The sequence below is a fragment of the Tamandua tetradactyla genome, chromosome 14 (genome assembly GCF_023851605.1).
Source record: "Tamandua tetradactyla isolate mTamTet1 chromosome 14, mTamTet1.pri, whole genome shotgun sequence".
Lineage (NCBI taxonomy): Eukaryota > Metazoa > Chordata > Mammalia > Pilosa > Myrmecophagidae > Tamandua > Tamandua tetradactyla.
In genome coordinates, this window is record NC_135340.1 from 17,365,533 (window position 1) to 17,378,909 (window position 13,377).

A 13,377-nucleotide genomic window follows, 5' to 3' on the forward strand; every position below is an offset into this window, starting at 1 on the left:
CCTTGCCCCCGCAGGCATCAGACCCGCGTCGCCATGTGATGTCGCCCTTGGCTCCTCTTGCTCCCTCTCCCCTTTATCCCTCACAGATGTTTCCCCAGATAAATCTCCTCTGCTTTGCATTCCATCTTGGCCTTTGCATCCTGGACAACCAGAACTGCTACAGGGAGCCATTTGGTGCAAAGTTTGGAAGTTACTGGCCTAGGTTGGCCGTAGATGGGATGAGTTCATCCCCAAAGCATAGATGAGGAGGCTGTTAAACGTCACTGTTAGACCATGAGAGGATCCAGTCTACATTTAGCTCTGAGATAGGAAACAGCTGGCCAACTCCCAAGACTCTGTGGAATATGCCCTAATCCCTCTCCTTTATCTGACCCGGTCTGGGGACAGCTGTTAAAGGAAGGTCTTTCACCACACGTGAAAGGCACCAAATCAACGACTGGCAGTTTCACAGGTACCCATGGGCCTCACTCTCATCTTACAATCTTTTCCTGTTTGTGTGAGTTATTCGTTTGCTCCTCTTCCTGATCCTCTCACCATTTCTCACGTTCAGCTTCAAAGATGGGGATTAAAAGCACAAGTAATTTGTCTCTCTGTGAGTCTCAGGATCACAGATGCTAAAGCTCAGGTCTTCAGAGTCCTTCACGTGGGACTGCCCTGCCCAGTCCCCCCATGCCTCCTGCTTTCTGTTATAGCAGGTGCAGGCAAGAGCCTTGCAGGCAATTGCTTTAAGAGAAAGGCTAAGAAACCAATTCTCCTTAAATAATTTGCATCGTCTATTTGTTCATTACAGAAATGGTGTCTCTTTCTATAGTTTAGTACCATGTAAGGTCATGTATGTGTTCCTGAGCACAAGTACATCTCTCCATCATTATTCATGGAGACCCCTAGTGTTTACATCAAAATCATGACAAGTGCCACCTTAGGTCAGAACAAAATCTCTGATGAGCAATATGGCAAAGCCAGACAGGGAAGAAAGGGTAAAAATAAACAGCTCCAGAGGACCTCAGGGTAAGAGAGAGCTGTAATGAAGAAGATAACATTAATATTTTATACTTATTGGGCTCCGACTTTGTGCTGAGCGCAGTGCTAAGGACTTTGTAAGCACAACCTCATTTAAACCTTACAATACGATTATGGTGTTGGTATTAGGAAATAGCTTACAGGTAAAATAGTTAAAGGTAGAGAGATTGAGTAATTTTCTCAAGATCACCCAGTTAAAATGTGGCAATGCTGTACCTGGAGCCCCAAGATCAGTGCCTTAACCTCAGAAATCAGAAGACAAGGACTGGTCAAGAGAATAGCACGATAGGGTAGAAACAGCATGAGCTTCAGAAATGGAGAAATGCCTTCATGTTCTGGTCACCCCTTCCTTTCCGGGGCAGTAGTTTCCCCATTTCCATGCAGAGAGCCATAGCTCATTTATCAGTGGGCTCTCAAGGTCTCCGACAGTGTCTGCTGACATGTAGGGTAGGTCTCCACCAGTGTGTTGAATGCATGCCAGATTAAGACACGGATTCAGGCAGGATAAAAATACTTGGTTTTATAGGGCTGCAGTGAGGGTTAGCAATAATGGGATGAAGGGATTCATCGGTGTCTGCACAAGGCAGATAAGCAGTGATCGCAAGGGGCAGGCTTCCTGACTCCACGATGCAGGAGTAGGATGAGGGAAGGTGAACTGAACCAGCGCGCTGCTTCTTCCCTTCGTTTGAACCCTTCGTGGATTTCTCCCTGATGTGGACTGAATCGTGTGCTCCAGTTGGGGCATGTTCTGGTCCTGGCTGGTGTTCTGGCGGATATGGACCCATTGCAAATAAGATTCTTCAAATAGATACTTCACTTAAGGTGCGCCCAACTGCATCAGGTTGGGGTTTCATCCAAATTACTGGAGTCCTTTATAAGCAGGGTGAGAATCAGATGGAGGGAGAAGCCACGGGGAGCAGTAGAAGCTCAAAGTCAACAAAACCTGGAGGAGAAAGGACAAGAAACCACCATGGGCACTGCCATGTGATGGAAAATCCAAGGAACCCCAAAGATTGCCAGCCAACCAGAAGATACTGACCCTGGGAGGAAGCAAGCTTTCTAGCCCCTGAAACTGTGAGTCAATAAATTCCTATTATTAAGCCAGCTCATTGTCTGGTGTTTGTTTTAGTAGCTAGGAAACTAGAACCTCCCTTCAGACACATTCCAGAATGTCTGAGTCTATGCAAGGGAAATAAAGGAGGTAAAACCAGGTAGAACGAACAGTTTTGGGAGCCCCAGAACTGAGATGAATTTGCTAGAATATAAAGAATCCTGCCATGATGCACATGCATGATACCACCAGTTCCCTAAAGCATTGCAAAGCTTAATGCAATGCCAGGCTCAGTGTTTGCATGCCTGTACTGTTTTCCAGAGGCAAAGCGAAAAGTCCTTTTTGATTCCTGCTTCATCCATAAAGCAAAAAGAAAAAAAAAAAATACTAGAGAAGTCCTTGGTGGAAGCGTGCATTGTCACCAAGCATAATAGAAACATTTTAAAGATAAATTTCTTCAGATCGCTGTGGCCTTTTATCTGGCAACTAAGAGAAGGGTGTTAAAACTGATAGGCAGATTTTCTTCGCAGTAAAGTAAAATATCAGAGACTCTGCAGAAAGAATGATCATGCTTATGTTGTCTAAAATAAGAAGACCTGGCTTTTGTAAAGTGTCGTCTATTCAAGCTATCACTGTTTATCTCCCACAAAGCTGATTTAGTTGTGTTCTCATCTTTTCACAATAATCCCATAGAAAACCTTCATTTTTCGTTGGTATTTGGCACGAGATCGCCTGGCAGCAGCTCAACCGGCTTTCTTTGGATAGGAGACCCATGCAACTGACGCCCTTTCTTAATATCCAATCATCAGCTGCTTTACCTTTAACCCCAAAATACCTTTGGTAAAAACAAATATTTTGGCCCAGTTGAAGCCTTCCTCTACATAGGGTTTCCAAATAAGCTGTGTAACTCCCTCCTGGGGGGCCGTGGCGACCTTCTTGATGTCCCAAAGTACCCTTTTCTCCCTTTCCTCTTTTCCTGCATGTGATTTGACCCGAGAGGAAGAAAACGACTCTCCTTTGCTCCTGGCTCAAAACACACGGCAGCCACGCAGCGGGACAAAGCTGTCCCCTGTCCCCACGGAGAGCTGCCCCCACTTCTACCGAAACCAGACTTCTTGTGGCAACTCACTGGCCACCTCCCCCGGACCACGCCCCAGGAAAATTCCACCTGGGGGAGCTCAGTGCCAGAAAAATGTTGTTTCTCTTAAAGACCCAGCCAGATGCTCATGCTTAGTCACGAGCGAGGGCTCTAGAGTCCACAGGGCTCCTCTCTGCGTGGCAGCTGCAAAGCTCAGAGGCAGCTGTCCTACCCTTTGCCAGGATGGAGTTGTATGAATTTTCCTTCAACTATCTCTCCGTGTTTGTTTGATGCCTTTATCTTCTGTTAACGAGTCTCGGTATTATTAGAACTCCCATTTCTCGTGTAACTTGCCTCAGGCTCTTTTTTTGAGAAGTAGATGAACTAGGAGCAAATAAAACATTTTTAAATGGGGGATCATTATCCCAATCCCAGCTTCTCTCACCTGAGCAGAAGAAAAATTAACCCAGGAAACCGATTTAGAATCATCTTCCTGATGAGTGATTTCTAGCTAGAAGCTTTTGCTCTCACACCAAGATCAAAATAAAGAGAACAGTTCATTCATTCACACAAAACCTTTCTCATCATCGATAAACAGTTCCCTATAGGCTCAAAGTAAACTTATGACGACTTCTACTCGTCCCTCCTCCCTGCTTTTGTTCTTCAGTAACATAGGGTCAAACAGCAGCCTATTTTATAGACAACTAAACCTAGTCACAGGAAGTCAAAATAACCAGCCTAAGAGAATATGCTAAGTTACAGAACAGGGAACAGCTGGAGACCTTCCACTGTATGAGATCTGTGCAGAGAGAATCAATTTGAAGTCTGCACATCGGAGCCTTATAATCCCACCCCAATACAAATAATTTAAACTTGGCACCTTAAAAAATGTCGGAATCATTCCTTCCCACCTAAAATGTCTCTATTTCACATCTTTTAGTGTGTGTGTGTTGTGTGCGTGTTGGGAAGGGGTGGTTATTAGTTCTGTTCACAATTTAAGAAAATAATCCTAATTAGAATTTTTCCACTTAGGGGCGCAGAAGAAAAAACCGCTTTAGAAAAGTCTGTTGATCAAAATCAGCTGATGTGAATCACTAAAAAACGTCCACCAAATTAATTAAAAACAACACATACATAACTATTAAAATTATGAGAAAAATTCCATCAGAAAAATTGAGACAGAGGTAGGTATATACAAAACCTCTTTACAACCCAACAGCCTATGTCTGCAATCAAAAGGTAATGCTGACATAAATGCCATTGAAAAGAAATATATATATATATATATATATATATATATATCATACTAAACTGCTCTAGGATGGGGAAAGAATCCTGAAGGAGGTAAATGAGGCAGTGGTGGAGGTGGGAGATGAGTGGGATATCTACCTATACTTATTATCTGACCCTCAGAACCATCACTTCAGCTTAACTTTCTCCAGACAATAGAACTGACCCTGCTAAAACTGTGGCGCTTGATTCTGTCAATAGGAACCAACGTACCCTAGAATTTCATTAAAAGAGGGGCATCATTATGTTGCCGACATGAAGCTGGATTTAAGACGGTGTCAGCCACTAGCCCAGCAGCATTCCCCCTTTATTTGTGCCTATATATTTGAAAAAAAGGGGGGGAGGGGCTACCCATACCCAAGTTTACTTTTTAAAAACTAAATAACTTTGCCTTGTGGCACTCATATTGTATCTATTACACATTTCACTTCAAAATCTCATCTCCCCTAAACCCTCTTCAATGCGCTTGAAGTAGCACAGGCAAAGGAAAGGAATTTTCTATTTAACTAGAGCACTGACATTCTGTTACACAATTCGATCTTGTCTATTTACCTGCTCTCAAAAACACAAGGCACTAAACACAAAATGCTGAATGCGTCGAGCCTGCAGTGCCATAGGTGTCTGAATGCATCTGGAGCTTCCTTCTCACTCATCAGTGTAATTGTTGCCATGTTATTCCATTTTTTGATTAGTCTAGTCCCTCCAGCTCAAAGCTTTTTTCTGGCCCCACGTTCTTCTGCTGGTTGTCATGGTGACTGAATTGTTAGAGAGGAGAAAGGCTCTGTTGTCTGTCATTGTGCTGTTGTGGTTTAGGTAACGCAGGAGGCAACACAAATGAAGTGGATGGACCTTTTTTGCTCTGCATCATTTCATAGTATTGAAAAATCTCACATAAAAAAGGAGCAAATAGGCCCAACCAAAGAATAACCAAGCTCTTTCTAAAGGGAAGTGCACATTATTATAAAGAGGCAAAATGGCACTAATGATGAACTGAGTAATGTATGAAAAATGCTGCTGAATATTGCATTTATTACTAGAACAATTGCTGCAACTTAAACATCACATACAATACCTAACATTTTGCAATTTAGAATAAATATAGTTTTTAACTATACAATTGTAGCATCAACTCTTTGCTTCTCGAGGCTGCGCTACTTTAACTTTAGGTTCTGTTTAACCTAAAGCTATCATACTGAAAGTTAAGACTGAAGCAAAATTAAAAGTTGGACAAATTTTCTTTTGGTTGTAAGATAGTATTAGGGTTAATTTCTACTTTGGGAATGGAGAAATAATTTTTTAAAAAAGGATTAGAGCTGACTGCAAAGGAGGACTTGGGTCCAATTTTTATTTCTAGTAGTAAAAAGAAAATGCTTTTGAAACTAACGAGGATGAAGATAATCCCTCCTTAATTTATTTTTCAATTTTTCTGATATTTTAACCAGAAAGTGAAGGGGAAGATCTTTGATATATGATGAATGAAGGGATATATCATAGCCAAGGACTAAATTAATAACGGTTCTTATAAAATTGCTCTAAATCTTCTCCCATCATTACATTGCATTGCTAGACATATACCTTCCATAATTAGCAATTAATTTCATTAATGGTCTAATTTTTTTCCATCATAAAGTTTTGGCTTTATTTGATTTTTAAAAATGATTTAATTTTAAATTTAACTATTCCATTGAATTATTTTAATGATACAAAGTTTTAAGTAGGTAACATTTGGAAAATTTGACTCAAAAACTGAAAAAAGATTAAGAGGTTTACTATGTAAGATTTCCCTCCAACCCTGAAATCCATCTGTCCAGTTCTCCTTATCCTCCACATATAATCCTGGTGTTAGTTTCTCTTGTAGATTTATCAGTTTCTTTATGCTAGTGAATTAAATAATACTAATAGAGATTCTTAGTTTACCTCTTGCTTACACAAATGATAGTATATGTCCCACTCTGTTCTATACTATTCACTTAATACTATATCTGTATCAAAACATAAAGATCGTCCTTTTTTTTTCTTTTTCTTTTTTGCATGGGCAGGCAGCAGGAATTGAACCCGGGTCTCCGGCATGGCAGGCAAGAACTCTGCCACTGAGCCACCTTGGCCCGCCAGCTCCTTTTTCTTTTAACAACAGCATAGTATTCCATTGTATGGATGTGCTATAATGTATTTATTCCCTACTGATGGACCTTTGGATTGTATTTTGCATTTATAATGTATGTATAAATGCAGTATTTTGCATTTATAATGAATAAACTTGTGCATTTGTCATTTCTCCTATATGTAAATATATCTGAAGAATAATTTCCCGGAAGTGAAATTGCTAGATCTAAGAGTATTACATCTATAATTTTGATGAAAATTGTTGAATTGCCCACTGTAAGGGTTGTTCCAATTTTCACTCCCATCAACGGTGTACAAAAATACCTGTTTCCCTATACCTTGCCAACAAAACATAATATCAAACTTTTGAAATTCTACCAGTCTGATAGGTGAAAAATAGTACCACTCCATAGTTCAATTTAAATTTATGTTATCAGTGAGGTCAAATACCTTTTTATGTTTTAGAGCCATTTGTTTTTCTTTTCAGGTTAACTATCTCTTCTTTTAACTTTACCCATATTTCTTTTGGGGAGTTGGTATCTTATAATTTTCTAGGAGCTCTTTACGTATTGGGGAAATTTGCCCTTATGTTGTGACATAAGTTGCAAATATTTTTTCCCAATTTGTCATTTGTCTATTGACTTTAGTTATGGATTTTTTCTCCCATGCAGAATTTCTGATTTTTGCATAGCCAAAAATACTAATCTTTTCTGACTTTTCTCTATCTTCCCCACTCTAAGGCTATAAAGAAACCATCTATTTTATTTTGCTAATGCTGCCAGAATGCAATGCACCAGAAATGGACTGGCCTTTACAAAGGGGGTTTACTTAGTTCCAAATTTATAGTTCCTCAGAGGAAAGACAGCTGGCCTTTCTCTGGCTTTCTCTGTCACATGGGAAGGCACATGGCGACATCTGCTGGGCTTGCCTCCCTGCTTCTGGGTTCAAACGGCTTTCCCCGTGGTGATTCCTTTCTGCATCTCCAAACACCTGGGTCTGAGCGCTGAGCACTGAGCTCAGGTGTGCTAAGCTGCCTATGCTGAGCTGTACTGAGCTGCTTCTCTCTCTTCTGACCTCTCTCTTTTAAGCCTCGCTCGTTGCGGAAGGCACTTCCCTTAGCCGACCGCAGGTATAATCAGCCATAGATGAAATGCACATGCTGATGATTTAAGTCCACAGCAGCACAACAACTGGGCACCCTCACCTGGCCAGGTTGACATCTGCACCTAACTGCTACACCATCCCATGCATTTTTGTAGTACTTGCATGGTTTCTTTTTCTTTCTTTTCTTTAGTTCTCCTTTTTATTACAGTTTAATATTTTATCTACTTAAACTTTCTCCTTGAGCGAACTATGAGATATGGATCCAACTTTAGATGTTTTTCCCCCAGTTACCTTATCACCAATTATTGAATAGTCAGTCCATCTTTCCTCCCACTGATTTGAGATGCTCCCTTTACCAGATAGGAAAGTCTAGTCTGCTTTTGGTCTGTTTCTGTACTTTCTACTTCGTTCTTTTGGCCTACCTGTCTGTTTAGGCATGGAGTACGAGTACATTTAAAAAAATACAAATATAATGAACAGGCAGCTTCAAAATGTATACTTTATTTATAAACCCTCTTAACAACATATCTGTATTTTGACACCGCAGGTTTTTTTTTTTTTTTTGCCTTATTTACAGCCTCTGTTAACTAGAACTAACTGTCCAAACATATATTCTCCCTCTGAATCCCCCAGGACGTATAGCTGCTCTGTTGAACCAGACATTGAGTGTCACTTAAGTTCTGGGAAAATACAGCTGAGACATCACCAATTTTTCGAGTAAAACTACAAGTTCGAGAATGCATATAGCAGAGGGCTCTTTTCCTTTTCTGAATATGCCTTTAAGGGTGCAGAGTTGTGGGGTGTTTGCATATCTCAGTGTGCACTCCTCCAGCATCTCATAGTCGTTTACAGAAACAGAAATCTATGAAAGATGCTGCTTTCGCCTTCTGAGGGTGCTCCACAGTGACTTTAAAGCCTAGTCATTAAAGAGCATTTGAAAGGGCACTTACTATTTAGTACCCAGTAAACATATATTTTGATTTTCTTTCATACTGTTTAATGGCATAATATTCAGCGAGGATCTGTGGAAACCAGCTAGCAATCACAACAGACACACTCCAAGAAGGAGTGCCAGCGCGTCCTAGATTGTGCTTTGCTCTCTCCCCACTGCAAAGGGGCTGCAGCCAATTTCATCATCGTGCCAAATATTCACCAGCTTGTTGTCTGTTACTGGTTTAACATAGCACATTCACACAGATTGAGGTTGATTTCCAGAAAAGGCCTATAAAGAATGCTCTTCAGCTATGATCTTGAGGTTTCGAGATCAGCTTTCCCGTTCCAGCCCCTCCTTCTTATCAAGCCATTTTCACGCTGGGGAAGAGATTAATGTCCTCACAACAAAAGATGACTTTTGGAGCAGAACCTACCCAATAATTAGAAGTGGAAAGCAAAAGGGGGCAGGTGGTGACCTCTCTCAGTGACATGAACAAGAAGAAGCTGGAAGAGCCTTTCTTTTTGCCCAAACCACTCATTGTAGGAAGCGTTTGGCCACCAATCACTTCTCTGAGGCCATTATAAAAGGTGAGCCAAACTGACAGCTCTCCTGTTCCCTCCCCAATTAGTTCAGATTGCAGTCGACCTTCAAATATATCCATTGCAGGGGTGTTTTTCTCATGATGAGGCTGTGAAAATAATTTTCTTTTTGAAGAGCTTTCTTTCTATTCTCTTCCCATGGCAACTTTTGAAAATTTGGTAAAATGCAGCATGCACGCGCACACACACACACAAACACACCCCTTAGGCAATCCACAAGCTCTCTAGGTGAGTGGGAGCAAATGGCAGCCCATCAAAGAGGCGCTAGGACAATTGCAGAGTTGTGATCACTCGGGGATCTCATGCAGACTCCCCCTGCAGCCCCTACTGAATTGTTAGAAATTTTCTTTTTAAAGTATACGATGAAACAAGGTAGATTGAGATGGAGTGCTGTGTGTATGTGTGTGTGGGTGTATGTTTGTGTGTGTGTTTTAAGCAAAAACTAGTTTGGTCCAAGTGCTTTCCCAAATTGATGAGAGATTTCTTGCAGAGTCAATATCTCTGCACAGCGATGGGAGAAAGCAAGCTCTGGCATCGACAGCTTATGGGTGTCTGTGCATTTGTTAATGACTAATTGAATAGCTGATGGTAGAAAGTGAAAAGAGAGCAAATATGTGCAAAAGGAGGGAGAATTTGTGAAAAGATCGTATCAAGGGTTTGAAGGAAACACCCATGTCTCAGGATTGTTTCAACGTGCTGGCAATCATAGCACCCAAGTCATAGGGGCCCCATTATACTGAAAGAAACCTCTCCCAAATAGATGCACATCTAATCGACCCCATGTGGTGACAGAAATCATGCACTCCTCACTTTTTTTTTTTTTTTTTTTGGTAAGCACTTGTATCATTTCAAGCATCCTAACTTCCCATTGATATACCATTGATAAGGGGATCCTTATTTAAAATGCTCTTTAAATTTGGCATAAATAGCGGAGAAAGCAAAAGCTACAGTGCACTTCAGTGTAGATAATTTCTGGGAGGGAAAGAAATGGCTGTTTCTATTTTATCTTTTGCTGCCTCGACCCAAGAGTGTCATGCCGAGAATTACACTGAGGCTAGGGTTTAATGGCCATGCCAGGAATTGGAAGCAGCACCTGTAGACCAGAATTTAAATCCCATGGACGGGTTTTCTTGATGCTTTCATAAAGCATGAATGAAGACGTAATTTTAAAATAAGCCATGCATCCTATTTAAAAAGATAAGAAGGAGCTGGATGTGTGTAAATGTTTGGATTAAATATGACCAAGGACTGTACTGTATTTAAATGGCTTTTGGCACTTTGAAAATGATGAAATCAGGCTTCTTAATGGTGCAGGCATCTACCTAATGGAACTAAATTTGCAATATAGGTGTATAGTGGAAAAGAAGGGCAGACAAGTGGCACTGAGAATCTAAGTGAGACGGCACCAAAGAATGAAACATATTGAGCTTAATGATTGACTTTATTGGGAGGTTTTCTGCTCTGACAATGAGGATATGAATTATCCTATTATTAAAAGCAGATGGATCATCTTATGAATGCACCCTAGACTTTTGCATTTTTATTTAACTTTAAATCAAATGGAACAATTTCAGTTACCATCCTCCAATCTCTTAAAGGAAACAGAAGCCGATGCCCAGAATTATTTTCTGTGCTGCTTTATATATTTTTTTCTGTTTCCAGAGATGCATTTTCATCTCTGTCAAACTATAATGCTTGGCTTTCGTTCAGATATAGCTGCGGTGCCTTGGAAGTTTCTCTGTAAATTCCTTCAAATCCAGAGGAGCTGAAGGAGATTCTAGGAGGCTGTGCATCTCTTAGTGACTCTGCCTGGAGCAGCATCTTTGGAATTCTGATTTTGACACCGTCAGCCACTTGATAGCCCCTGCTACGGTGAGCTGCAGAAGAGCCATAATCAAATGTTTTCTGAATTTATCCCTAGCACACCTCTCCCCTTAAACCAAAATTAGGCAGTGGAGTAATATTTGTTTAGAAACACTTACCAGGTACCTGCTTAATACCGTAAACGCTATCCCGGCAAAGCCTTCTCACACAAAGGAAATATTTCACTGGAAGGTCAATATCTGCAACTACTGAACGAAATGGAGCTGTTTCAAACTCACCCACAAAGGCTTCCGTCTCAGCTCCCACTCCTCTGTTCCCCCCCTTTTTTGGTTTCGTTTCCTTTCAGCATATTTTAGGAACGAATCAGCCTTATAAAAGGTACCACTGTTAATCTCCTGTTTGTCTTGGTCTTCCTCGCAGCTCCTTAAAAGATCGAGTGCAAACAAAATGAGAATTAAGGTCATTCCATTTAAATCCTTCAGAGAGGCACACTAGGGCTGAGTTTTTCCCCAGGACTAGAGAAAGGAGGGCTGGAGAAATCCAGGATTAAAAACGAAACAACTGCCCCCCCCCACCACCACCACCTCGTTTATTATTTGCCAGCCTCAGGGCAGCCCTCATTCCCATATTTGTGAAGGGATTACCCTCCCAACCAAAGATTAATGGGAAGTCCAGACAATTCCCTGGCCCATGGCTCACGCTGCTGCAAAGTGCCCCCTCAGGCTGCCTCCCACCCCGCAGCCGTGATACCTCCTCCAGCGGCTGCAGGTGCACGAGCCAACCTAGCTGCAAAGGGGCTCCGTGATCACCCAGGGGCCAAGCTGCGTACCAGGAGGGCGGTGGTTATAGAAATAAAAATCTTAGCACGTGTCAGATTTCAAGGGAGGGGATCAAAACTAAAAATAATCCAGGCCGAAGGACTGCAGTGGTGTGTAACCTTGGTCCCTTGTAAATCCTGATTGCACCCCGCTACCTATATGCTATTTGAGACAGGAGCCAGTTGGAGTGAACTTGAATTTATCTGTTGCTGCCTTTGGTGTTCATTGAGCATCCATCAACTGCATTAGCCCTACAAAATTAAGAAATGTGATAATGGGCTGTTCTGTTTAAGTGAGTGATGTATCCAGAGGCAGTTTCTTTTCTTGGTCACCGAATATAGTGTATTTTCCTTTTTTGGTACTTAATAAGGTTTGGCACACAGTAAATGCTCATAAATATTTATGGAATGAAGAAAAGTTGTGGTGCATATGATTACTCTAATGATAGTAGAAATAATGTTAATAATAATTGTGAATGTTTATTGAGTATTTACAATGTGCTCTGTAGTGTGCCAAGCACTTGACTTACATTTCCTCACTTAGTCCTCACATCAACTTCATGAGGTAGGTACTGTTATTATTCCCATTTCACAGACAAGAAAAATGAAGTGCATAGAAGTTAGGCCACTCACCTAAGGTCACAAGCCATCAGGAGCAAAGCCAGGTTACAGAGCCATACTGCCTTTCTCCAGGCCCTGGGTTCTTAACCCCAAGCAGCATTTCTTAACTTGAGTTTAGAAAATACTCAGTGATTGTTCTAGATTTAGTGCCATTTTATTAGATAAACAAATTATCCTCAGCGAGAATAAGGACGCCACCTTTATCCAGGGTATGAGGGGAAAGAGGCAGCCTTCACAGTGGCTTCCAATTTTGTTCTCAGCGTACAGAGCAATTTAGCTGCTCACAATATATAAGGACAACTTTGGGGGTGCTTTGTTGAAAGGTATGTGAACAGATCTCCTGAGAGGAGTGATGCTTCTTCCTTGATGGACTATCTGATGTCCCCAGTTACCACGTGCACGCATGTATGCACACACACACCCACGCACGCGCGCACACACACGCGCAGTGTCAAGTGTTCCCAGGCAGAATGAATGAGATCTGTTTGCAGCACCCTTGGCATATGGTGGATCTGCCTGGCTTTCTGTAGTGTTTGATTATGATTGGCCTAGTTAATTCATCTCATTGTACGTTCACCCCTCTTTGGAAACTGAGCAGGATTAAATTGCATTTTAAAGCCTTAGCAAATCACTGTGTGGTTTAAATTAGAATAAAGACAAACACTGTGATCATTCTGAGGAAATTCTGAAAACATTTCTGGCCCTGCAGGAGTGTTTGTCCAGAGAATCTTACATTGTCCTTTGGCCATTGGGGTGGCCATTGGGAGCATATTAATCTCTCACTGATATATGTAGGATTCATAATTAAATACTAATCAGAGTAAAAAATTCTACAGAAATTATTATTCCCTCTTGAAAACCCTAAAACCCTATTTTAGCTGATGGCCCAATTCATTTTCTCTCCAAATGTTTTACTTACAAACTAGGCTAAACTGG

General features: G+C 41.2%; 2 long non-coding RNA genes across 2 annotated transcripts in view; both read right to left on the reverse strand.

The window, feature by feature from the left end:
- LOC143654822 (uncharacterized) overlaps nucleotides 1-11,334 on the reverse strand; it is a 39,990-nt gene extending 28,656 nt beyond the window's left edge. The window contains exon 1 of the long non-coding RNA XR_013161985.1: nucleotides 11,162-11,334. This is a non-coding gene — a long non-coding RNA (uncharacterized LOC143654822). The remainder of the gene's footprint in view (nucleotides 1-11,161) is intronic.
- On the reverse strand, nucleotides 1,145-5,398 carry LOC143654820 (uncharacterized). Its single transcript, XR_013161982.1, has 3 exons — nucleotides 4,992-5,398; nucleotides 3,382-3,533; nucleotides 1,145-1,963 (listed from the first exon to the last, which is right to left on the reverse strand). It is a non-coding gene; the product is annotated as an uncharacterized LOC143654820 (long non-coding RNA).
- Nucleotides 11,335-13,377: the final 2,043 nt, after the last annotated feature.